The sequence below is a fragment of the Sorex araneus genome, chromosome X, assembly GCF_027595985.1.
Source record: "Sorex araneus isolate mSorAra2 chromosome X, mSorAra2.pri, whole genome shotgun sequence".
Classification (NCBI taxonomy): domain Eukaryota; kingdom Metazoa; phylum Chordata; class Mammalia; order Eulipotyphla; family Soricidae; genus Sorex; species Sorex araneus.
This window is the reverse complement of record NC_073313.1, coordinates 257699362-257725353: the sequence shown is the minus strand read 5'-3', so window position 1 is coordinate 257725353 and position 25992 is coordinate 257699362.

Below are 25992 nucleotides of genomic sequence, written 5' to 3'. Positions count from 1 at the left end.
TCTAAAGTGAGCAGTATCGGTCACATTTAGTGGGTCTAATGACTAAGAATAAGAAGATTTAGGCATATCTGTTCCTGCCTCTCTTAAACAATAGAGCCACAGTCCAGATGTTTCAGAGGTTGGGATTTATAGAATATGGCCTGTACATCTCTGCTAGGGATTTCTTGGTATCTGGAGAAAACCACTTAACTTTATCATTTTGTAGATTTTTTGAATTATTTAATAAGAAATTGCAAATCAGAGAATTGTGCTCTATTTGCAGGTATACAATGAAATCATTCTAAACACTCTAGTACGATTGCTGTTGTTGCTGTTTCATTTTCTTAGAAGACTCCCAAGGAGTTTGGAGATCTGGGGAAATTCAACACAAATCCCCAAAAGAAATAAAAGAGGCTTCAGATATCATCCTGGAGTTGCTGAAATATCTTGAAAGATTTACCAAGTTTACAGTCCATTTCCTGCTAGTGTACTGACAGGGCGCTGTGCCCTGCCTAGCGTTCACTTGAGTGAATTTCATTCCCATCTTCCTTTAAGTCAAAGCTACTTGTCAGAGGAGAAAGGAAGCAATTTGACTCCTTTGGGTAGCGCGGACGTTACAATATTTATATCATGTGAGAAGGGAACAAGCACCCCCATGGATGTTTTGAAATCTGGCTGGAGGGCTTATCGGAGGAGCAAATTATGAGTATGACACATGAGACCTCACAAGGGCAGGGCAGGGTGGGACCAAAGCACCATCTCCTGGTGGAGGGGACTGGTCATTGCCATGAGTATTCAATGGTGATGCTTCCCCATGGGCTTTGGGCTCCAAAGACAGGGTGAGGTCTGAGAGAATCTCAAACACAGAAGTATAGTGTTGGTATCAAAATTCCTCGAAACTTTGCGCCACCATTTCTAAATAAGGCTGGAGTGATAGCACAGCAGGTAGGGCGTTTGCCTTGCACGCGGCCGACCTGGGTTCAAATCCCAGCATCCCATATGGTCCCCTGCGCACCGCCAGGGGTGATTCCTGAGTGCATGAGCCAGGAGTGACCCCTGTGCATTGCTGGGTGTGACCCAAAAAGCAAAAAAAAAAAAAAAAAAAAAAAAAAAAGAAGTCTTTGTTGCTCTAGGTCTTGGCTGCAGGTTGGAGGGTGAGAATGGGAGTCATTCTTTGAAAGCAGGGCAATTCTCTGAAAAGTGACTTTGGGGAAAAATGAAATAATATGTAAGTGAAAAATAAGAAATGAGGGACTGATGTCCAAAGGCATAGCCTGGTTTATTCTTCACAGTCTTTATGTATGGAAAGAAAAAAAAGGGGGAAGTCATGAAATATGAACAAATTACCAGAGCAATTATTTAGGAAGAACAAGTAAAGGCCTAGGTCTGCCAGAGATCCTGTGAGAACCACAATTTTGTCGGAACCATATTAACCAGCCATCCTAATTTGTTCCTCTGGCAGATTCTATTCCAGAGATGATCATATCTACCAGCAGGGGGTGCCATTTCCTCAAATTTTCTTACTGAAGGTCATAGCAAAAGCTCATGTCCCAGCAGACAAGCAAAGCCTATCAAACAATTGACATTCCTGGGCCAGGATGCTGCGTACTAACATCGTAACGAGAGAGGCATTCGCTTGACTGCTCATTGCTCCGTTTTGTGCCATCCTGCTCTTCCCCGGAAACGACTCCCAGAGGTCCTTGTTTGACCACAAGGGGACAGGAGAAGCTCATGCAGATGGCTAATGGAACTGATCCCGCTGATGGAAAAACCATCTCCAGCCACACCATCTGCCAATGAAAGTCAAGACATCCCCCCCACCCCCCTAAAATCAGAATAATCTGTATTGTTAGGGGGTTTTTTTTTGTAGGTTTTTAAGTGCTCTTTAAAGAAGAAGGGATCCAGGCTTTAATTCATCCATCCTATCTGACCTTCAAAACTGCAGAAATTAGGTAAAGGGATACAGATGATAACCTTTCAGCATCTGTATCGCAAACCATAATGCCTAAAATGAGAGAGGGAGAGAGAGAGAGAGAGAGAGAGAGAGAGAGAGAGAGAGAGAGAGAGAGAGAGAGAGAGAGAGAGAGAAACAGAGAGGGGGAAGAGAGGTGCCTGCCATAAAGACAGCGGGGGCGGGGAGTGGCTTGAAGGGGTGGGAGGGAACCTAGGGACACTGGTGCAGGGAAATGGCACTGGTGGAGGGATGGGTGTTGGAACACTGTATGACTGAAATGCAATCATGAACAATTTTGTAATGCTCTGTCTTATGGTGATTCACTAAGAACAAAAATTAAAAACTACAGAAATCAAAACTGGCAAGGTTCACTGTGACTGTGAACCCAATGGACTCATGAGCGAATCATCCTTTCAGGCCTTTTCAATGCTCTTCACATTCCTGCTCGTGTTTCTGGAGAGTAGGGACCACCTGGGAGATGGCCAGCGTGCTCTGAGCCAGGCGTGGTCCTTGTGTGAGCAGAGGCCTGGAGGGACCGCCCGCTGCTGCCCTGAGCCTTGATTGACGTGACAGCTCACGAGAGGGGCGCGGCTTTCTCACCTAGACATTGAACCACGCCCTGTGGGCTCCGACTTGGGCGATGAAGTGTAGACTCGGCTCCGAGAGCTGAGAAACAGGAAGGAGCAGAATTTATCAAGGGTCCTGGAACTCAGACTCCCACGTTGACTATAATCGATTCTAGTTTGGTTTATTCTTCAAAACTAGGTAAGAAAGCAGAGCACCGGGGTTCAGACGAGGTCCTCTGATTGCCTTTAGGAGTCTAAATAAAGCCTCTGCATTTTTTTCCTCGCCTGTGTTTTAATTTTCCTCCAACATTTTTTTCCTACTCTCTCTTGAGACTTCTTTCTCTTCTGACAGCCCTTAATGTTGGTGGTCATAAAATATTCAAGAGACCTGTGATAGACGAAAGCAACCATTCTCAGCCCCAGAGAGAGGGGAGGAACGAGGACATTGTCACAAAATGCAGGGTTTGAAACTCCCCCTTCCCACCACGGACTTACCTAATTAGGCATCCTGATTCTAGAAATCTCTCCAGGTCACTCTGGTGGTTAACCAGGGTTGAGATCTGCTAATGGGAGGGAGTAGGTTTGGGTGGAATATTGTCCGGGGAAGGAGAAGCATCAATATTAAATAAGCCTGTACAGGAAAGATGACCGCCACAGAGAAGAGGAAATGGGTAACGAGGGGCATTCGATAATTTTCCTCCACAACTGGCAGACATGTCTTCTTTGATAATTTTTTGCCTCCCATTTTTCACCCTTCTAGGGAGAGGAGTGGAATGGCATTTGACTTAAGAAGACTGGCAGACTAGGGAGACTCAGTCGGCAGCTGAGGACCACAGGGGTGATATCCAGTCTCTGGTGGCCCAGTTTAGCCTTCGGTGACTCAGGCTGGTGGCACAGAAGGATTATCACAATGTCTGTCTCGGGGCCCTGGAAAGGGTTGCCAAACAGGGAAATTCCCAAGAACCCTCCTTCCTCGCAGTGTTCCAAATATTTTTGCCTTAGAAACAAGCTCTTTTCTAAATGAATAAATAAATAAAAGTCTGTCCTTCCAGAATGATCTCTTCCTCCTTCTGCTTCCCATAGAAACACTCACTCACCTGATCTAATTACTTCCAAGACATAAAAACCTGATGTTTATAGGTTGGTGAATCTTTGCCTTCTAGGGAGCACCATAGATGTTAATATAATGGTACTAGGCTTTAAACTAGTTGAAAAGTTTGATTATATATTTATGAATGGTTAATTGTATAACTTAAATTCACATGCTCATCAATGTGTTGAAATTAGCTTGGGGGCACGGTGATGTTTAACCTCTGAATGATGTGCTCAATATAAAGATGGGGAAGGCAGGCAAGAGAGAGCAGCAGGGGAAAACTAGGGGAGAGCTTAAAACTGCCCTATAAGACTAGAAGCCCGGGTGGTTGCAGAGTAGAGAGAAGGGGGACAAAGAGGCAGTAAAGAGGCTGGTAATGCAGCCTAGGACAGGAGTATCCTGGGAAGACAGGCCTGGCATTGAGTGAGGAGAATGAGTTGTCATAATGTCGCATTTTCATTTTGATAAGCTAACTGGCTGCAGAGCAAACCTGGCCGGGTACGGTGGAGACCAGCCCCGAGAGCAGACTTCCGCAGGTATGTTGGCATGCATCAGCACACGTCTCAAGAGAGATGGTGTGAGGACTCAGACACTGGAAAGTTTAGGTTGAAGAAGATTCAGTGGAGCAAATATATGTGCGAGAAGTAGGCCGCTCTCAAAAATAGCACCTGAGTTGCTTTCTTGCACAACTAGCATGAATTTGTCCACATTTTAGTGAAGAGTGCAATTTAATGAAACACAATCAGCCTTGACTCCTTTTTTAACAACACTGGGATGGCAAAGGAGAGTAAAACTATGGTTTAGGTCAAGTAAGGTCACTATAACCTAAACATGGGCAACATTTATGGGATGATAGGTAGGGTCCTCCATGCATTTTCTAGAAACTAAGCAGTTAATAAACCCTTCCAATTATTGATTCATCTATAGAGGAGTCCTACCCAGTGCTATGAGGTGTGGGCAGGGCCATTACAGTCAGCCTGGTGGTATAGTCCTGATGGTTCTGTGCCCTGGACATCCTCGGAGGTCATGTAGTACCATCTATCAAATTCAGCAACTCACACGTGTTAGGCCTGAGCTCACTCCTGGACTTCTAGAACATTCTGACTTTAGGTAGTTGTAAATCAAGAATGGGTAAAGACATGATTAAGTGTTAAGACATTTAATTTTAAAATTGCATTTAAAGTTAAATTCTGACCTTGGACAACTAAGTGTCCTAAGCAAAATCCTGTGACCTTATACAAATTCCCAAAACACATTTGCTTTATGGATGTTCAGTAGTATGCAAGGTTTTTTACTCAGATGCTTCTTTATTGAATCACCATGAAACACAGTTACAAAGCTTTCATATTTGAGTTTCAGTCATACAATGATCGAACACCCATCCCTCCACCAGTGCACATTCTCCACCACCAATGTCCCCAGTATCCCTCCTACTCCTTCCCAACCTTCCCCTGCCTCTATGGCAGAAAATTTCCCCCATACTCTACTTCGGGCATGATGGTTGATCCAAGTTCCTTCTTATTGAGAGGACTAAATTTAGTTCTAATCATGCTAAACAATTAAAGATTCTTTCCAACTCCAATGTTAGCTAGAGTGGAGTGTATGTGTGTGTGTGCGTGTACGTGTGCGTGTGTGTGTGTGTGTGTGTGTTTGTGTGTGTGTGTATAGGTACTTGGGGAAGCATGATTCTTCCTTACTGGAGTTGAAGATTTGAGTGCATTTCTAGATGCACAGAAAAGCCATTTATTTGCCCATTGAGGCCCAGCTACTTTTAGATAACTGTGTGAGTCCAAGTGAATCGATTCTGCTTGCTTTGGTGAACTGCAAAACCGGCTTCTGTTCCCGTAGAATCACTCCATAGCAAACCTTCAGCCTCACCTCACAGCCTTCTGACTGGCTACACCTTCCTCCACAGGAAATAAACTGAATTCCAAGAGATTCAGCAGCTTGGAAGCCAGGCTTCTCCCCATCTCAGGCCTCTGCAATCAAAGGTCTATTGTAGTGGGTATGCTAACAAGTCATTCAATCCCCTTGAGCCTCAGTTTTTGCATCTGTAAAATGAAGAGGTGTTGTCTAATGTCACCACTAATAATTCTGGGATTCTATCTGTGTCTTCCACCTACTTAATTACTCCAAATTCAATCTCTAAGAATACGCAGTCTTGAATTATTAAAATTTTTCAAAAATTACTATCAAACACTTTATGTCAAAAGTACTTTCACAGAATTACAGAATAGCTTGAGTGTTAAGAGCCTTATGAATAGTAGGTTTAACATCAATTTATTAGCTTAGTGTTCTGCAAAACTGATTCAGAGGCATATTTACACGTAAAGTGTTTTGGCAAGCAAATTTCTGGATTCCTCACAAGACTTCTCAATCAGAATCTCCAAGGGAATAGGAGTAGGAATCTACACTCTTTCTTTGCTTAAATGCACACAATATTCATTCCACAAGACTGAATCTTCCTAGTGTAAGTTGGCATAAAGCTTGAAAATTTCAGTAGTGTTGTTTATTGCTAAACTGCGTTATCATTTCTGCCTCCAGGTTTATTCACAGGTCATTTCCTATTCGTTTGTTTGTTTTTTTATTGAATTACCATGAGCTACAGTGACAAAGTTTCATGTCTGAGTTTAAGTTATACAATGATCAAACACTCATCCCTCCACCAGTGCACATTTTCCACCAGTAATGTCCCCAGTATCCCTCTTGTCTCCCCCTCCACCTGCCCCTGTGGCAGACAATTTTTACCTGGCAGGGGACACAGCATGATCACTTCCTGTTCTTAAAGCCACCTTGTCAGCATAAAAAAATCCTATCCATTGGTAGTAATCTTATGAAGCTTGATCGAGTTCTACCTTCTGACTGTATAATAGCCAAGACCGAGGTGCCAGCACAGTATGGTACAAAATATAACTTCTGCCAGTACCGGAATAGCCTAACAGGAAACTCCTGATCTCATCTCTTCTATCTAGATGAGGACATGGAGGCAGAGAGAAGTGTGGTAGTAACTGTCCTGCAAAGAAGTGACAGGTATGGGGTGTAGATAGATTGTCTCACCATGGTACATGTATCTACTAGATCTTCTTCACTGCACAAAAAATTCCAAGCCTCAACATTGTTTCTTAATCCTTCACAACATGGGATGTGAACCCCACAAAAGAGCACTTCCTAATATGTTTTGCTATTCTTTTTTTAGTCTTCTGTTTTCCAACTAGACCTAAAATCCCTGCAAAACAGAAAAAATTTCTATAGACCCACATGGCAGGCTCAGCTAATATTAGTATATTGATTAAGATCTAGAGAAGATGTGTGAGCTGAGAGTTGTAGTACTGTAGCACTGTCGTCCCGTTGTTCATTGATTTGCTTGAGGTTGCACCAGTAACGTTTCTACTGTGAGACTTGTTGTTACTATTTTTGGCATATCGAATATGCCACGGGTAATTTGCCAGGCTCTGCATTGAGGGCGGGATACTCTCGGTAGTTTGCCTCCTCTCGGAGAGGGAAGGGGAGAGGGAAGGAGGAATCAAACCCGGGTCAGTGGCGTGAAAGGCAAATACCCTACCCGCTGTGCTATGGCTCCAGTTCAGTGAGCTGAGAACATGTGGAAAAAATTTGAGTGTTTAACTATTGAACATCACACAACAAAAGAAAAGATCAAATCTAGCTGCAGGTTTATTGCATAAATGTCTTTTTTTTTTCACATGAGTGAAATGATGATGAAGACTTGGCATGATGGGCTCACAACTGGAAGAGACTCATCTTTCAGTGACCATGTCGCTGTTCTAAGTGACCCTTGCCCAAGTCTTGAGAGCCATTACAGCCATGGTATCTTCCAAAGTGGATGATTCAACCTTCCCAGGGGTGCTAGAATGATTCTGGGGTGCAGTATTAGTCCCTCGTGCAATTTGGAGCATTGTCTGTTTTTGTAAAGAAGGCAGATTTTCATGGGATCACCGAGCAATTTTTTTTTCTGAAAAGGGTCTATTCTAGGGCGTCATGCTAATCTAGAAAATATGAAAAATTTTGGTCTAATGTATAATTTTCTTTTTTTGGTTCAAGTCAATTCCATGTGAGCAAAGAAATCCAAACTCCCTTATGGCACTTGCACTCTGATAAGGCATACCACTAATCTTTAAAAAAAATGTTTTATTAAGTTACTGTTGAGATAAATGGTGAGTTATAAAATCGTCCATGATTGAGTTTCAGTTATACAATGTTCCAACACCTGTCCCTTCACCAGTCATATTTCCCACCACTAATGTCCCCAGTTTCCTTCCTCCCACTCCTAACCCACCCCCGAGTCTGCCTCTATGGCAAGCACTTCTCTCTCTCTCTCTCTCTCTCTCTCTCTCTCTCTCTCTCTCTCTTTCTCTCTCTCTCTTTCTCCCTCTTCTCTTTACCTCTCTCCCTCTCTGTCTTTCTTTCTCCCCCTCTTTCCCTCTCCCTCCCTCTCTCTCTCTTTGTCTCTTTCTCTCTCTCTCTCCCTTCTTCCCTCTCCCCCACCCTCCTCTCTCTGGCATACCCCTTTACAAAATGGATAGAATAAACTGTTTTCTTTTGTCTTAGGAGAAAAATTTTTTCCACCATTAGTACTTACCATATTTGCCTAAGAGTAATCTTGGCTTCAATGTTAGAACCAAAGTTAAATTTAGAGAGTCATTTTTAGATTGCTTCTGACCTGAAGTAAATTCTATTTGGGGGCATTTAAACTCTCTTAAATGGAAATTAAAGATATTTGCCAGAGTAAATGTATGCAGTGTGTTGTTGGGTGACTCCTGCTTGTGGGAAAATATAATCATCTGTTCTCTTTAATCTTCCACTTTTAAATAGCTTTTCTAATTTATCTCAGTATGTACATAGGTTCTTAAAAACAGATTAAAAAAACACCCTTGTAACATGTATGATCCAATTTGTCCCCAAGCATTTAAATCATTCAAGGAACTTCTGTTTATACATCATGCCTCTGATTATTTGTGCAGCGAGGTGGAATATCTAGGGTACTAAAATAGATTATTTTATTATAGTTTAAAAATTAGCAGTCAGTGAATTGCTTTGACTTTCTGTAACGATTCAGTTTCTTTTCTCTCAAGGGCAAAAATATGATTATGAATTAATATGGGGGTTGAATATTATTAATTTAATTGTAAAGACTCGCAGCAGTGGCAGTAAGTATGTAGAAAGACAATAGGAAAGATTTCCTAAATTTTTGAAGATTTTTGCCTTGAGGATTAGAATTAATATGAAATTGTAATTTTGTTCAACGGTATTCTCCAAACATAATTTAGGAGACCTTTCTTGTGTGTTAAGCATAAAGTGAACATATTTTATTAGATTTTATTAATTTTTGCAAATGCCACTCAGAAAATTAGGATTAACTTTCCCAAAGTCCCATAACCATAGCCTTGACTTTTATGTTACTGTCAAAAGGACAAGAAATGTCTCATAAGACAATTTTAACAAACACGTTAAAAATATTCTTGAGCTTAAGAGATATTACAGCAGGCAGGGTACTTGCCTTGCTTGTGGCCTACCAGGTTCAGTCCTCACATGCCATATGGTCTTGCAGGACTTGCCAGGAATGGTCTCTGAGTGTAGAGCCAGGAGTAAGCCTTGAGCATTTCTGGGTGTGGCCTCCAAACCTAAATAAATATTTAATTAAAAATACATCCCTGTCTAAATGAAGCACATATCTGGAAGAGAGATCACTCCCCAAAACTCTGTAATAACAAGACCACGTTATTTTTTTCTTAGCCTCAAGTCACTTTTTTTTTTTAAAGAAGACAGATTATTTTATACTTATTCCTCATGGATTTAACTTGATTTTATATCATTTCTCAATCCAGGCACACTTCTGTAAGTTGCTGGAAGAGCACAGTTTGATTTTTCAAAGCATCAGACTGCCAAAGTTCTATGCTCTACACTGTAAAATGAGGGTTTTAGCTTTTAACTTTGAAAGTCAAGTTCTCTAGATAGGTTATAATTATATCAGTCAAGAATTATCAATGTAAAGGTCCTCGTGAAATATGGATTTGGGGAAAAGTGTCCTTGGTAGGTATGTGAATGATACGTTCATGTGTCAAAATTGGGCTTCAACCAACTAGAGACATGAAAGGAATTTAGCTAGTGCAAGAGTCCTTGGGATTATCTAGCTATGACTCTGCCTGTCCTTCAATCTACAAACCTGATTCTACATGATTTCAAAACCCAGAGATTGTCTTAGGAACTTCCCTTGCCTCAGCCTGTCAGCTTTGCCATCTAAACTACTCAGTGCTGATCATTTCCCTAGAATCCCCATCCCTGGAATTATCTTTGACATTATGCACGCATGAGCACTTTTAAACTTTCTTAGCTTCTCCTTATAGATAATTTTTCATTGCTGACCGAAATGAACATAGAGCCCATATGTTTAAATCTATAGATGCTTTGATTTCTATGTGATGTGTCATCCTTAACTTTGCATTTAAGTAATTTTCTGTTTTATTAGTCAATGCAAAGTTGCCACTAACTTAATAGCATACAGAGTAATAATTCAGTTTTTGCATGTGGACAGGAATTGTGTTTCTTCCAGTGTCACCTGTTCAGATCCCTTTGCTCCTCTGTATTGCAGAATGTCCGCAGGGAGGTCTTTCCCAATTTCTTTGACCAAACAAGCTGTGCCTATTGTATAATGCTGGCATTGGAAACCACACTCTCCCTTATAACTCTCAGCATACTTGTAATGAATAGTTCACGCCAGGCTTATTAAGTGGACTGTGTGTTCCATGAGAAGGAATCTCATTTGCCTTCTACTCCATGCCAGGCACACGGCAATCATTATTCTGCTCAGAACTGTGGATTGTGAGTTAGAGAAATGGAGTTTACAATAACTTAAGCAAGAAAAGAAGAATCAATGGGCTAAATCTTAAAACTTTAGGAATCAGGGACTGGAGCAATAGTCCAGAGGGTAGGCATTTGCTTTGCATATGGCAGACCAGGATTCCATCCCCGGCAACTTGTCTGGTCCCCCGAGCACTGCCAAGAGTAATTCCAGAGTGCAGAGCCAGGAGTAACTCCTGAGCATTGCCAGGTGTCTTCCCCAAACAACAAAGAAACAAACAAAAGTAGAAATCAATGTTGCTGGTTCCCTCCTGGATGTGACTCCAATCTCAAATTAAATGGATGGTTTTTCCTTTGTTTATTTTATTCTTACACTTGTTCTGTTTTCTAGAAACCAACACTGGTCTGAATACTACTAGGGGTTTTATTTGTTTATTTGGTTTTTGGTTTGGGGGGCCACACTTGTCAATGATGCTCAGGCCTTCATTGATCCTGGCTCTGTGGTCAGGGGTCATTCCTGGTGGTGCTCAGGGAATCAAATGGGCTGCCAGGGGTCAAACCTATAAGCGGTGCTCTGGGCATTCTAGAGGATTAATCCCTGATATACACCATCAGTTGGCCCTGGGTTTGATGCCTGGTCTGAGGTTGCCATGGTGCTTGGACCCTGCAGTGCCCTGAGATAACAAAGCCACCCCCTGCGGTGCCAGAAGGAAGCATGTAGTGCTGGGAATTCCCTGACTCCCAGTTCCTTATCATTAATTTCTGTTTGTTCATTTGGGGGCCACGCCTAGGGATGTTCCAAGCTTAATCCTGACTCTGTGCTCAGGGAGGGTTCCTGGCAGTGTTCAAGACACCATATGTGGTGTTGGGATCAAATCAGGGTCAACTATAGGCAAGGCAAGTGTTTGTCTTAATCCTTGTTCTGTCTGTATTGCCCCCTTCTGGCCATTAAAGATACTTCAGGTTAAAAAGATAAAGGAAGTAAGGCACTTGGCTTGCAGACAGCTATGGAGGTCACAGTCCTGGTTTGAATCCTTAGTACCACATATGGTCCCCCGAGCACTGCTGAGTACAGAGCTGAGTACACAGTACCCTCTAAACACCGTCAGGTGTTGCCTCTCACCCCCCTTCCCACCCCCGCCCCGCAAAAACACATTTTCTACGGCATGCAAAGCTGTCTCTCACGCTAATGAAGCTAAAGAACATTATGCATGTCTTTGTGTCTTGCAATTTGCATCTCATTTCTGGCTTTTATTTTTCTGATTTTAGCTCAATTATCTAATATCTCTTTGTGCTCTCCAGGGTAAACTAACCAAGTTTCTCTTTGTAATTTTAATTTGTATTTTGGATGTTTGTAGAGTCAACTTGGCTTCTTCCCACTCTTTTTCTATTTATTCGGATCAAACAGCCGCCCACCCCCATCCCTGACTCCTGGGGTCTTCACTTCTTTAGAGAAAACATTCAGCTTGACGAGACGGCTGTTCCATTTAAAGTCTGGTCCAAAGAGATTTTGTTATTTTACTAAGTCTATTAATCTTGACTTTCACTTTGTTATTAATTTTCCTATTCATTTCCCCCACATATATTTTTTAAGTATTCCAAATTTCACATGAAGAACATTGTGTTTTCCCACTGAGTTTAAACCTCCAAGGAGAATTCACTTTCAAAGCTTTTTTCTGTCCTTAAATTTTTTTTTTTAATTTTTGGGCCACACTTGGTTGGTGATCAGGGATTACTCCTGACTCTGCACTCAGGAATCACTCCTGGAAAAGCTTGGTGGACCATATTGGGTGCAGGGATCGAACTCAGTTGGCCGTGTGCAAGGTCAATGCCCTACCACTTTGCTATAACTCTCACTCCATCTTTCAAACTTTCTTAAGGTGTGTCCTTGAATCCCTACAGATAATGCAAGACTCTCTCTTTCTTTCTCTCTTCTTTCTCTCTCTCTTCTCTCTCTCCCTCCCTTTCCTTCTCCCTCTCCCTTTCTCTCTCTCTTTCCCTCTCCTTCCCTCTCTCTCTCTCTCTCTCTCTCTCTCTCTCTCTCTCTCTCTTTCTGTATGTGTGTGTATGACAACACCTTTGCCAGGTGAAAAGGATGAGAATTCTCAATGGAGTTCAAGGTCATGGCTCAGGGACCTTTCAGCGTTGTGAGCCCCTTACAGTCTGTTGATAGAGCTGTAAACTGATTTTGCTTTCTTCAACAGAAAGTAAGGGCTAGGATTTTACGTTATCATTATTTCTTGACTCAGTTCCATTCTGCTGAGAAGGGTTTCAGAGAAAGGAAGCCCCAACTATGAATACACTGACCTTCTGTCTTGACACAGCTGACAGTACCCCCCACCCCATCCCACCCTCCAAGGGCCAACTTTTCAACTTGAAAGTCTTTGAAGATTTCTCTGCTCCTTTGAGGCACTTTCACTGGAGACAACCCTGCGCATTTCTCCAGTTCTGACCTGTCTCCCTTTGCCTGGTTTCTCCTATTTGGAAGATTCCTCACATACCATCTTCTCCCTCTGCTTACGGAGATTTGCTAAATCTATCTTTCATCCTTAGACTTAAATGCCTGTGGACCGAAGCTGGTTGGTTGTATCCAAGTCACATCAGGCAGTGGCTTCCTGTTCTTTCTTCCTTAGGTTTCTTAATTGCTTTCACAGAAATGATGTCATTATGCTTTGGTTGTGCCTTATCAAAAAGGAGGAATTTTCCCGTCCTTCCTGTTTTCAGGCTTGGATCTCATTCCTCCTCATAGTTTGCCTACACGATAGGCATCTTTTGCCTTAGCCCCAGAGGGTAGATAGAAGGTCTCTGAGGTTGAGGTTCTTTCCTGATACTGGAGCCTAGGGGGAAGAATTTCTATCCAGTCTCATGTCACGACTGTAAATGAATAAGGTTTGAGCACAACCTACTACTTGTCAACACCAAGGTCTAGGAGCAGAGGTGAGATGAAGATCTACCTTCCAATACCATCAAAGGTTCTGCATCAACACAGAAGAGAGCAAAGGGTTAGGAACAGAATGATGTAGACCAGTCGTATGGAACTGTGTGACTGGAACTGTGTGGCTGAGTTTGGGCAGGATTGAAATGTAAGAGACAAAGGACAAACTCTGCCATCCTTCCTTCTCGGCTTCAGCATTAGCAGTTTGTTGATAGATTCTGTAGACGTGTGTCGTCTGTGTCTGCAGTGATGTAGAAATGGGATCAATATATGCATGTTCTTGGTTAGTATGATTAGGAAGAGCATCAGACATAATTTAATCTTTATTGATCAGGTATTTGATTGAGGAGGGTCTCAGAGATAATTTCATATTTATTGATGAAATATTTGGGAGGCAGTTTCCTGAGAAAATGAGTCTTTTGCCTTCTGAAAGCCTTCTGAAATAATCATTGCTAACAGTGTGGAGTCTCTTCTTCCAGATTCTTTCTATGCGTGCATTTAAATAAATATTGAACACAGATCCTCACACACACATTTCATACTGAAATGCCACTACCCATAATCCTGATCTGTAACTTGTTTATTCAGCTACCAAGTGTCTTAAGTACCATCATCTTAAAAATAACTCTTGAAAACAGAATATATGAATATTGCCTGAAAATTACACAGAAGAGCACTAGATCTGATTAGAGCTTTGAAAAAATACCAGGGAGAAATTTGAAAGAGCCTAATGGAGTCAGTTATTAAATTCATTATTTCATATTTTTAAAATGAAAGTTAAGCCAAGGCAGAGTAAGAGATTCTCTGAACTTGACCATCACAGCAGTTACAGCTAACAGAGTCACAGGGAAGGGCATCTGTATCACAGTTCCAAAGATTCATTTTTATACATTGTCAGTTATTCAACACAGGGTTCATATTTTAAAAAGAAAGTGTTAGAGAGGTTGAATCGATAACATATTTGGGACAGAAATTCATTGTATTGAACAATGACAAACCTTTTGTTTGGGTTACAAAACTCAGGTCGCCAAGTGGTAGAGGGGATTCTGGGGATGGGCAGGGAATAAAGAAGAGACTAGAGATGACACAGGGACAGAGGTGGAGGTTGGGAAATTGGTTGCTGGTGTAAGTACACCACATTGTGCCTTAATAATAAACTATAACACTATTGTAAATGTATCACCTAAGCTATAATTTTTAAAGAGGACTGAAATTCCAATAACTTTTGATGTAAATGCTTAGCATTCTGATCCCTTGTCCTTGAAATGTATTCTTCTGAGCGAGGTGATTATTAAAATATTCACATTCCATGATATTAATTTAAAGCTGACTTAACCGGGACTATCAATGTCAAAGGCTGAGACCACATTGGTAGTAGAAATTAAAGAAGTAAAATCTCTGTCCCCTGTCTTCTAGCCATGCTATCTTTTTTGGAGGGAGGGGAAATAAAAGATTTATTATTTTGGAACAGTTACAGACAAAAATATGAAAAGATATCAGAGATGTCCTGTGTACCTAACAGTAAACTTCATCCAATGGTACCTAACATTTTTCACTACCACTGTAAGTAGTCAAGCCCTAGGACTGACACGAGAGCCTTACATTAGTTACACTACAGATGCTGCTTGTACTTTACCTGGTTTTAAATTCACTAGATTTTGTTCGAGTGTGTGTGTGTGTGTGTGTGTGTGTGTGTGTAATTGTATGCATGTGTGCATGTGTGTCTCTGTGTCTATGACATTTTATTCAATGGATACATTCGAGTATTCACTGCAGCTATTGAGGTACAGAACTGCCCGGTTCTCTGTAGGGGATCTTCATGCTACTTCCTTGTAGTTGTAGTTACAACTTTCTTCCTTCTCTGAACCTTGTCTATTCTACAGTTCTTTTTCTTTTGTTAATACACCCTCCCTGGCAGTCAACGTTTTGGGGACCTATCTCCTCTGACCTGCCCTTCTCGTCAGTCTTTCTCCTTTGCGGTTCTCAGCTCAATCAAAACTGTCAAGGTTCCCAGATGATCAGTGGCTGATAGTGAAATGAATAAAGCAAATCGTCAAATGTCATGAGGGAATTGACTCTGTCTCACGAAGGTCTTTCTGAAGGTACCAGATAGCAAAGAGTCACAAGCTGGGTACTTGCACAACAGAAACTTGTTGCCCTATGCTTTCAGAGACTGGAGATTCAAGATCAGGTATTGTGAGGGTGATGTGCTAAGAAGAATCTGCTTCATATTTCTCATGCACTTTTTGGCAAAAACTGGGGTCCAGTCTTCACCGGCTATTCTTCCTGCATCTGTGACATCACATCATGCCACCTGTCTTCTCATGGGTCCAAATTTCCTCTTTATATAAGGGCGCCAGTCATATTGGATAAGGAACACTACAATGATTTCATTTCAAGGAGAGAAGATGATACTATTCATTTGTTTTTAGTATAGATTTATTTTTTGGTGGGGGAATACAACTGGCTGTGCCCAGGGCCTCCTCCTGGCTCTGCACTCAGGGATCACTCTCATCGGCTCAGGAGACCATATGGGGTGCTGAGGATCAAATCTGACTCAGTCATACGCAATGTAAATGCCCTATTCTCTTTACTATTACTCTAGTTCTATTTTTAGTTTTTAAATGAAAGTAACATCAGTCTGTTATATTACAGTTTTCAGGTGCACAACATAAAAAAAACAAAGCTGACATCTATATGCTCTAAACTTTATTTGCCACCAAAAGCCTAGTTTCTATCCTTCCCTATATAATTGCTGCCTTTAATCCAATTTATCCATCTTCCTTCTCTATCCCATCTGGTAACCACTATTTTGTTTTTATAGTCTAAGAATTTGTTTTGGTTTTATTTCTCTCTCTTCCACATATGAGCGAAAACATATGGTATTTGTCTTTCCCCATAATGACCTCGTTTTAACTTGATTACATTTCTAAGGACGCTTTGAATAAGGGCTCTCAGATGCTGGGGGTTGATATCAATCTCTTTGGGAGACTCACTTCAACCCATGGCAACCAATATCCAGAGAACACTCTCTCACGATACTCAAGCCAATGGAAAAGAAAGAGAGCTCACACAGGAAATAAAAAGTGAGGGGGAAAATGGAAAAGCAGTAATTACTAATCTATTTAATTAATAGCTTCTGAACTTTTAGGATTTGGCCTGAATGGAGATGTTCCGGCTGTGACTGGGTCTGGATAAGCATGCTTGACTTGTCATTTCCAGCTGTCACTTGTAGCCGTCTCCATGTAAGGCACTTCCCGTTGATCAGATTCCTACCCCATATGCGGCCATGACTCCATTCCCTTAAGTTGATCTGAATGTAAATGGAGAAAGTCAGAGCTGACTTGGAATAAGCCAGAGAAGAGCAGAAGCTAATTCATTCTAGAGAATGACAGGTGAAGGTTACCTGAAGCAAGACAGAAGCCTGATTTGGATGCAGACAGGTCTTCGGAGAGCCCTCAGGAGGCTTCCTGGGGGCAGGGTCAAGAGCTGTGATGTCTAAGTGGTGGATTCTAAAACAACTTTTCTGCACATAGATTTAGGATGCTGTTACGGACTAGTTGCTTTTTGCCTGCCCCTCCCAATTCACATGTTGAAGTTCTAACTCCCAACATGGCTTCGTTGAAAAAAACAATCTTCAAAGAAGTATTTAAGGTCAAATGAAGCTATAAAAATGGGGCCCTGGCCGGATATGACTTATGTCCTGATGAGAAGAGACCCCAGAGAGCTGAGATTTCTCACCACACCATCTCCTCAAGTTCACATATGGAAGAGAGACCCTTTAAAGGCCAATGATACAGAGGCTGTCTGCAAATTAGGAAGAGAGCCCTCACCAGACCCTGAGTCTGTTGGCATCTTCCTTTTGAACAGAAGTCTAAAACTTCTGTTCTCGGAACCATGAGAAAATAAATGAGAAAGTTTTCTGGCTTGCGGAATTTATCATGGCAGTTCAAGCAGACACATACTGGTGACTCCTCTTGAGTCTTCAAAGATTGGCCCAGTTTTCTGGGTCCTTACCTCCCCTCTTCTCTCCATCGAGAGGTACCATCTTATTATTCTCTTGAAGAACTGCTGCCTGCGAGGTAGCACCTGTGTAAGATATCTCAGAAAAAAATATTCCCTCCAACTCAACTTGAGCATCATTAGGTTCTATTAGTATTAGAGCACGTTTGTCTCTCAATCAGCTTTGGGGGAAGACTTCAGCCTTCCAATGGCTGACCTTTTCTTCTGAGAGGTCCCCAAAAGTGAGATGACTTAAATTCTTTAGGACCCATTAACTCCAGGCAAGGCATAAATGGCAAAAATGTAGAGAGAAGGTCTGCTTTTCTTTTGTGTGTGTGTGTGTGTGTGTGACTCAGCTTTTTATTTGTTTAAACAAATTTGTTCTAAATTAGAATAATTACTGACCTAATAATTAGGGAGATATACCACATCTTTTGGGGCATTGTTGAGAGGCAGTACACAATACATGCTGAGCAATTTTTAGGATGCTATTTACTCAACCAGTTTTGAACACGGGGGATTGCTTGGTGATTTCTCTGTTTATTGTCTTTGCCTGCATTCCGTTCAGTAGACTCAAAGCCAAAGATTAAAGAAGAACAAAACAAGAATGTAAATGCTATGTTAAAGAATTGTAAAAGAAAACGCACTTCCAAAAGAATTTTAGGAAAGGTGACAAATAAAATTTATTGAAATTTTCTCAGATGGCCAGGGCATATTGAAAAACAGTTGATGGGGCTCAAGAATGTGACTTGACCTATCACTTCCAGAGGTCATTTCCAAGGGACCCCATGTTACAGCTTGGGAATGCAGTGCCCCACTGATCAGATCCCTAACTCACATGCGGTCAGAACCCCTGCCTGCTTCTGGTAGATCACCTGTCTTGCTCATGTGAGGTAACATGTTCAATGACTGACGCCACTTCAGGGCCACACATGATCTCTGGATTAAATGTGTGATCACTGCAACCAAGTTGCTACCCCATAACAAATCCAACAACCACACAAGGGAAGGAAATAAAACCAGGAGCTAATATCTCATTCTAAGAGTTTCACAAAAGGTGCGGGTTTTGTGGGGCAAAGTAGGTGGTTGTAATTATCATCCAAATGCCAAAGAAAATCAGAAAAGAATAAAGACCATACTACAGAACTGAGTTGACTCAGGGTGGAGAGAGGGTGAACAGATGGAACAGTGTTGGATAACATTGGTTTGTCCTTGCAGGGAGCTTAGGCTTATTGATTACTCCCACCACAGTGCTCCCAAGTCACACCCAATTCTATCAGGCACTCCTAATCTTATGTTGCTTTTCTCTTTATGCCCTTTGCATGGTTTAGCAATGTCCTTTTTTTATAGACACAGGAAGACAGTTGGTGCTATGATTTTGTAACATTGTAACATGGGAGTTGACTCTGAATAATGTTTACTCCTGGGCATCCATCATATTTACTTAACTTAAGTCTCAGTTGCCCTTCCCAGCACACCCACAAGGACAGTCCTGGGGATGTAATTGAATAAGGAGGTTGCTGGGTTTAGCAAAGACTAACTTGGCCTAAGGATTGTAGTCTGGGGTACATAGCAAGATGTCCCCAGGAAGAACCACCCTTTAAGCTTAATGTATCTTTTACTGTGCTCATACAAAATGACTAGATATAAGTGGATTACCAGTTAAGGCAAAGAGAAAGCAATATGCCCTTAGATGAAATTCCACCCTTGAGCAGATCTCCTAGTAATCTAGAGTACTGAACCCCCAGGTGAGCTTTTGTCCCTAAATTAATCTCCTAGAAGAACTTCCCCTGAAGGAAGGGCTTTACATCTGTTTATTGCTATGGTAATGTTCAACCACACCTATGTGTACCCCCACCCTTCATGATTTCTGTATAACTAAACCTGTGGGATAAAAATAAAAGGTTATTGGTTACCAACCAGCCGGTGGTTCCCTGTGGTTCCCTTCGGTTGTTCTTTCATTCCCTGCTTCTTCGTTCATCCATTGCTGTCTCAGTTCTTGGTCACTGAACACACCTACACTTTGAACTCACAGCAGAGAACCCAGGAAGATTCTGGAGGAAAGCAGACATTGGTGGAGGGTGTGGGGTTGCAACATTGTATGCATGAAACCCTGTCCAAAATCACTGTGCTTCAAATTAAAATACATATGTATTTTTAAAGGAAAAAAATGCCATCAAGTTAGCATTTTATAGACTAAGTTCCAGGATCTCTTTATAAACACCTCTTCACAAAATGTTTGACTTTGTAGCTTAATTGGTTGAAAAACAACCACAAATGTGATACCATCGTGCGACAAATTTCTTTTAAAATTTCTCTCCACCACTATGCTGTTTGAATATAATGTAGGAAGAATAGGTTCAAATCTTTTTTAAAAAGCTTTAGTGACCTTCAATTAATATACAAAAATCTACATGGTTAATGTCTATATTTTGATGGATTTCAACCTATACATTATACCAGTGCATAATATTCCCATAATCAAGGCACTAAATTTATCCTCTGCCTCAAAGACATTCCCTGTGTCTTTGCTTACTTCTTTCATGCACATGTGCATTTTTGTGATAAGAACACTTAATGTAGGATCTAACCTCAAGTGCATTATATATATTGTTAACTATGCATGATGTAATATAGCAGATCTTTCTTCTGCTAGCCCCTGGAAACCACCTGGCAACCACCAAGCTTCTCTCTACATCTATGAATCTGACTACTTCTGGCTCTGCACACAGGAATTACTCCTGGTGGTGCTTGGGGGATCATATGGAATGCCAGAGATTGAACCTAGGTTGGCTGCGTGCAAGGCAAATGGCCTAACCACTGTACCATGGCTTCGGATCCTAGGAGTCTATTCTTTTTTAAAAGCTATAAAACGATACAGGAGATGTAATATCTCACACTGCATATAGTTACCTGAACACCATAAAAATCACTCCTGAGTATCTCCTAGTATGGTCCCCAAACAAAAATTTTAAATAAGAAAAGCTGAATAATATTTTCCTGCATGTATATATATGTAGACGCAAATAAATATATTTGGAGCGATAGCACAGCAAGTAGGGCATTTGCCTTGCATGCGGCCACCTGGATTCGATTCTTCCGTCCCTCTCGGAGAGCCCAGCAAGCTACCGAGAGTATCCTGCCTGCATGGCAGAGCCTGGCAAGCTACCTGTGGCGTATTCGATATGCCAAAGACAGTAACAACAAGTGTCACAATGGAGACATTAATGGTTATATATATATATGTATGTTATATGTATATGTATGTGTTTTATATATATATATATATATATATAACTTCTGCTTTATCTACTCATCCATTTCTTTTTCAGGTTTAAGGAAAGTCACAATTTTTGTGATGGATGAGTTCATTGGCTTATGTCTTAGGCCTTTAGGGCTCCCATAACAAACAATTCTAGTTCAAACTGGGCAGCTTATGAATGACAGGAATAGGTTTACAGTTCTGGAGGCAGGAAAAGTCTGGGATTGGATGCCACTGTGATTGATGCAATGACTCTTCCATGTTGCAGACTTAATGTGTGTAATGACCCACCATGGAAGGAGATACTAGCTGCTCTTCTTACAGAGCTAAACCTGCTTACGGGACACCACCTCTGTGACCTAATTATTTACCAAAGACCTTACCTTCTAACACCATTTCATTGGACATAGGATTCAACACATAATTTGGGGTGTGTGTGGAGGGGTTGGTGGTATTAGGTAGTAGGTGGGCGGCATTAGTTCATGCCACAAAAGTCTGAAAGAAGTTTGAAAACAGAGGCATTATACAAACATTAAGTAGATCGTATCTATAAACTCTTTGTTTTGAAAAAGTATTGACTTTAATCCCTTCCATATAATAAACATTGTAAAGCAGTTTAGTATTCAACCATAGGGTGCTCATTTCCGTTTGATATTTGCATTTCAAATGAAATGGAACTCCAATGATATTTTCCTGTACCTTTCCCACAGGAAAAAAATGTGTACCTTTTGAAATTAACTCAGAAATATATTTTCATGAAGGTTTGTTATTTTCTTTTATGGGTGTAGTTTGGTATAACAAAGGTAACTCATCATGAACGAATCTGTAAGTGTGTATCTCATATTCACTAAAGAAATAAAAAAAAGATAACTCATATTTTAAAGGAAAACCAAAAATAAGGGAGGCAGAGATAAAGACACAGAAAAATGATATGAATTAGCTATAGAGAAAAATATATTTGTCATGGGCCTTCACACAAATATTAACTGGGCATTACTTATTTTGTAGACATTGAATTTGGAGCAAGTCATATCACTAACTTATTCTAAAAATTCTTCAAAGTTATTTCAAAATAATGATATAATAGATACACCATAGGATTAGGACCTTTAAAAGAAGAATAGAGTATTTCTTTTATGTATTTTATTTGAAAAAAATTGGAAAGAGGTCCACTCAGTCTGAGTTCCCCAAATTTGACAAATTTCACTGTAACAATTGAAAGCAGTCAGAAAAGAATTGAATCGTGGTTTGTGTGGACTGAGAATAAGACATGGTGAACTAAATGACACAAAGGACTCTGAGAGAAAGAAATTTAAAAGAAAATGTGAATAGCAGTACAAATGTCTTTTCCGATCAGAATTTTTGGATCTTTGGGGTTGATTCCCAGAGGAAGAATTGCTGTGGCAGATGGAAGTTCAATTCTTAGTTGTTTTTTTCTCAATTCTTAGTTTTTTGAGGAGTACTCAAGTTGTTTTACAAAAAAAAAAAAAAGGCTGAATCAGTCAAGTATCCCACCAGCAAAGTACGAGGGTCTTTTTTTCTCCACATCCCACACCAACACTGGTTGTCGCTGTTCTTTTTTTTTTTCCCTTTGCTTTTTTGGGTCACACCCGGAGATGCACAGGGGTTACTCCTGGCTCACGCACTCAGGAATTACTCCTGCCCATGCTCAGGGGACCATACGAGATGCTGGGAATCAAACCTGGTTCGGCTGAGTGCAAGGCAAACACCCTACCTGCTGTGCTATCGCTCCTGCCCTTGTCGCTGTTCTTTGTGAGAGTGCAGGTCCCACTGCTATGAAGTTCTGTCAGGCCATTGTTTTGATGTGCATTGCCCAGGTGGTACCCTGTGTTCATTACAACACTATTCACAATAGCTGATACCTGCAAAGAACCCAAGTTTCTGAGAACAGATGAGAAGATAAAGTACGATGTATATATACACAATGGAATACCACTTGACTATAAGGAAAGATAAAATCATGCAACTTGGTGCTACATGGATGGAACTGGAGGAGACCATGATGAAGGAAGTTGGCGAGAAGGAGAGAGACAGATGCAGAATGACCTTTCTCATACGTAGCACTGTAGCACTGTCATCCCATTGTTCATCGATTTACTCGAGTGGGCACCAGTAACGTCTCCGTTGTGAGACTTGTTGTTGCTATTTTTGGCATATCAAATATGTCACGGGTAGCTTGCCAGGCTCTGCCATGCAGGTGGGATACTCTCGGTAGCTTGCTGGGCTCTCCGAGAGGGATGGAGGAATCAAAACTGGGTTGGCCGTGTGCAAGGCAAATGCCCTAGCTGCTGTGCTATGGCTCCAGCCATACGTATCACTGTATCACTGTCATCCCATTGCTCATCGATTTGCTCGAGTGGGCAACAATAACATCTCCATTGTGAGGCTTGTTGGGCTGGCATGATAGCACTGTGTGTACGGAGTTTGCCTTGCACGCGGTCAACCTGGGTTCGATTCCTCTGTCCCTCTTGGAGAGCCCGGCAAGCTACTGAGAGTATCCCACCCATGTGGCAGAGCGTGGCAAGCTATCTGTGGTGAATTCAATATGTCAGAAACAGTAATAACAGCCCATACATAGGGTTTAAAAAAGCACAGTAGGGGAATAGCAAAAGGCCAAACACAACAAAATCTAAGAGCTGGTTAATGGAACTGAGCTATGGCAGCGATACATGGAAGGGTTGGGGGAGGAGGTACTGAGAGTGGGTGAGAGGTAAGGAGGAACAGAGTCCTGGGACAGTGCTTGAGGGAAATGGACACTTGAATGGAGGGGTGTGGTGTTAGAATGCTATATTCATTAATATAGTCTTTGACAATATTATAAAATTGTAAATCATAGTGACTAAAAGTTAAAATAAGAAAAATGTGCATATAAAGACAACTTTATAGAACTTTTTTTTCATGCCCGGTGTCATGGAATAAACAAGGTTTTGGAAAGGAAAACTTGTGAACTTTGATAGATGTAGGAGAAATAACAGTGCTTTGGGAAGACCAGTAAATAAGGGATTTTTGAGGAATGTAGATAAAGGGCAGTCCCTGAAACAGAGGCACCTCACTCCAGGACATTCCACTTGATTCATTTCGAGAAGCTACAGAGACGTAGGTGTGAGGAGAGGTGTCTGACAGAGCAAGGGCAAGTCTGTCTTTTATAACTTGTATTGATTTTTTAGCTATTATTGATTGATTGATTGATGGCTTTATTTGTTCGTCTTAAAATAGTTTTAACTGAATAATGGTGAGATAGACCCTTACAAAGCTGTTCATTTTGAGATAATTGTGGGCTTCCAAGGATTTGTAGAAAACAATGTTCAGAGAAAAGGGCCAGAGTGATAGTACAGCAGATAGGGTGTTTGCCTTGCATGTGACCAACCCAGGTTCCATCTCTGGCATTCCATATGGTTCTCTGAGCACTACCAGGAGTAAGTCCTGAGTACAAAGTGAGGAGTAACCCTCAAACATTGCTGGGTGTGGCACCCAACGGGAAAGAAAAAAAGAAAGAAAGAAAGAAAGAAAGAAAGAAAGAAAGAAAGAAAGAAAGAAAGAAAGAAAGAAAGAAAGAAAGAAAGAAAGGAAGGAAGGAAGGAAGGAAGGAAGGAAGGAAGGAAGGAAGGAAGGAAGGAAGGAAGGAAGGAAGGAAGGAAGGAAGGAAGGAAGAGAGAGAAAGAAAGAAAGAAAGAAAGAAAGAAAGAAAGAAAGAAAGAAAGAAAGAAAGAAAGAAAGAAAGAAAGAAAGAAAGAAAGAAAGAAAGAAAGAAAGAAAGAAAGGAGGAAAGAAAGGCGAGAATTAGGGAAGAAGAGAGGGAGGGAGGGAAGGAAAGAAGGAAAGAAGGAGAAAGAAAGAAATTCAGTCCAGGGAGTTCTATGTTCTCACCACCCAGTTTTCACCAGTGTTGGCATCTTCCTATCTAGGGTGTATTATCCAAACCAGAAAACTGATACTGGTGGAAAATAATAAACTTGACAAGAAAACTCCTTTGGATTTAACCAATGTTTCCATGTACTTTTATTATTGGTTTTGTTTGGCATCAAAAACTGGAGACTATTCTGCACATATTTCTAAATCCTAAAGGGAAATGCCTTTAATACTTTCCTTCCCACATACCTTCTCTCTTTCCTTCCTTTCTCTCCCCTCCTTGACTTTCATCCTCCCGCACTGAGAACCATCTAGGGACCAGGAACTGTGCTAGGGGATAGACAGATTGGAGGAGACAGTTGTCCTCTTTCACTGCCACTTTCCCCATCCTCAGACTGTTATTTGGGTTTTGGATTTTTCTTCCAGCACCCCCCATCCCCTTACTCCCCTAACTGGCCTTATGCCTATATGCAACCCCAGATTACTCTTCCAAAAACAAAGTTCTCTTACTGCTTTCATTTTGTGCATATGGAGAGAGAGCGAGAGCAAGAGCAGAGAGTGAGTATGGGGTAGAGAGAGTATGGGGTAGGGAGTGAAAGTAGCGGGTGGGGTGGAGAGCTGAGGCACCTCCATCAGAAGCTCTTTGTTGGTTCTTTGCTCAGGAGTAACCCCTGGTGGTGCTCAGAGGGACGATAAATCAGGGTCAGCTGCATGCAAGGTATTTGTCTTATCTCCTGCACTATCTCTCCAGCTCCACTGTAAAGATATTGTAGAACACTCTTCCTCACCAGCAGAATTCACAAGTACAGTGTGTGTGCAGGCTGCCCCTTGCCCCCAGTGCTCAGCCATGTTCTGCTATGCACTATTCTGAATCTCACGTTCTACCTCTGGATACTCTAGTCCTCTGAAAGCCCTCCCCAGCCCTCGTCTCCTTCTCTATCAAAACACAGCAGGTAGGTTTCGACTGGAACACACTCGACGAAATCTCTCCTGTTCCATAGAAGCAAGAAAGAGCTTTTTTCTTTTTCTTTCTTTTTTGTAGTTTTGTTTTTTATTAGTGAGTCACCGTGAGGTACAGTTACAGACTTGCAAACTTCCATGCTTACATTTCAGTCATGCAATGGTCAAGTGTCCATCCCTCCACCAGTGCCCATTCTCCACCATCAATGGTCCCGGCATCCCTCCCACCATCCTCACCCCGTTCCCCCTCCTCCCACCCCACCTCTGTGGCAGGGCATTCCCTTTTGAAGAGCTTCTTTCTAAAATGATATCTCCTCCACAGTATTTGATTTGAAATTTTAAGGTGTTTCTTTTCCCTATTTCAGTATATACCTCATACGATATCATACCCTCCTTCTTAAAAAAATTTTTTTATCGGATTACCATGAGATACACAGTTGCAAAGTTGTTCATGATCAGGTTTCACTTATACAATGTTCCAACACCCATCCCTCCGCCAGTGTACATTTTTCACCATCAATGTCCCCAGTTTCCTCCTGCCATTCTCACACTCCC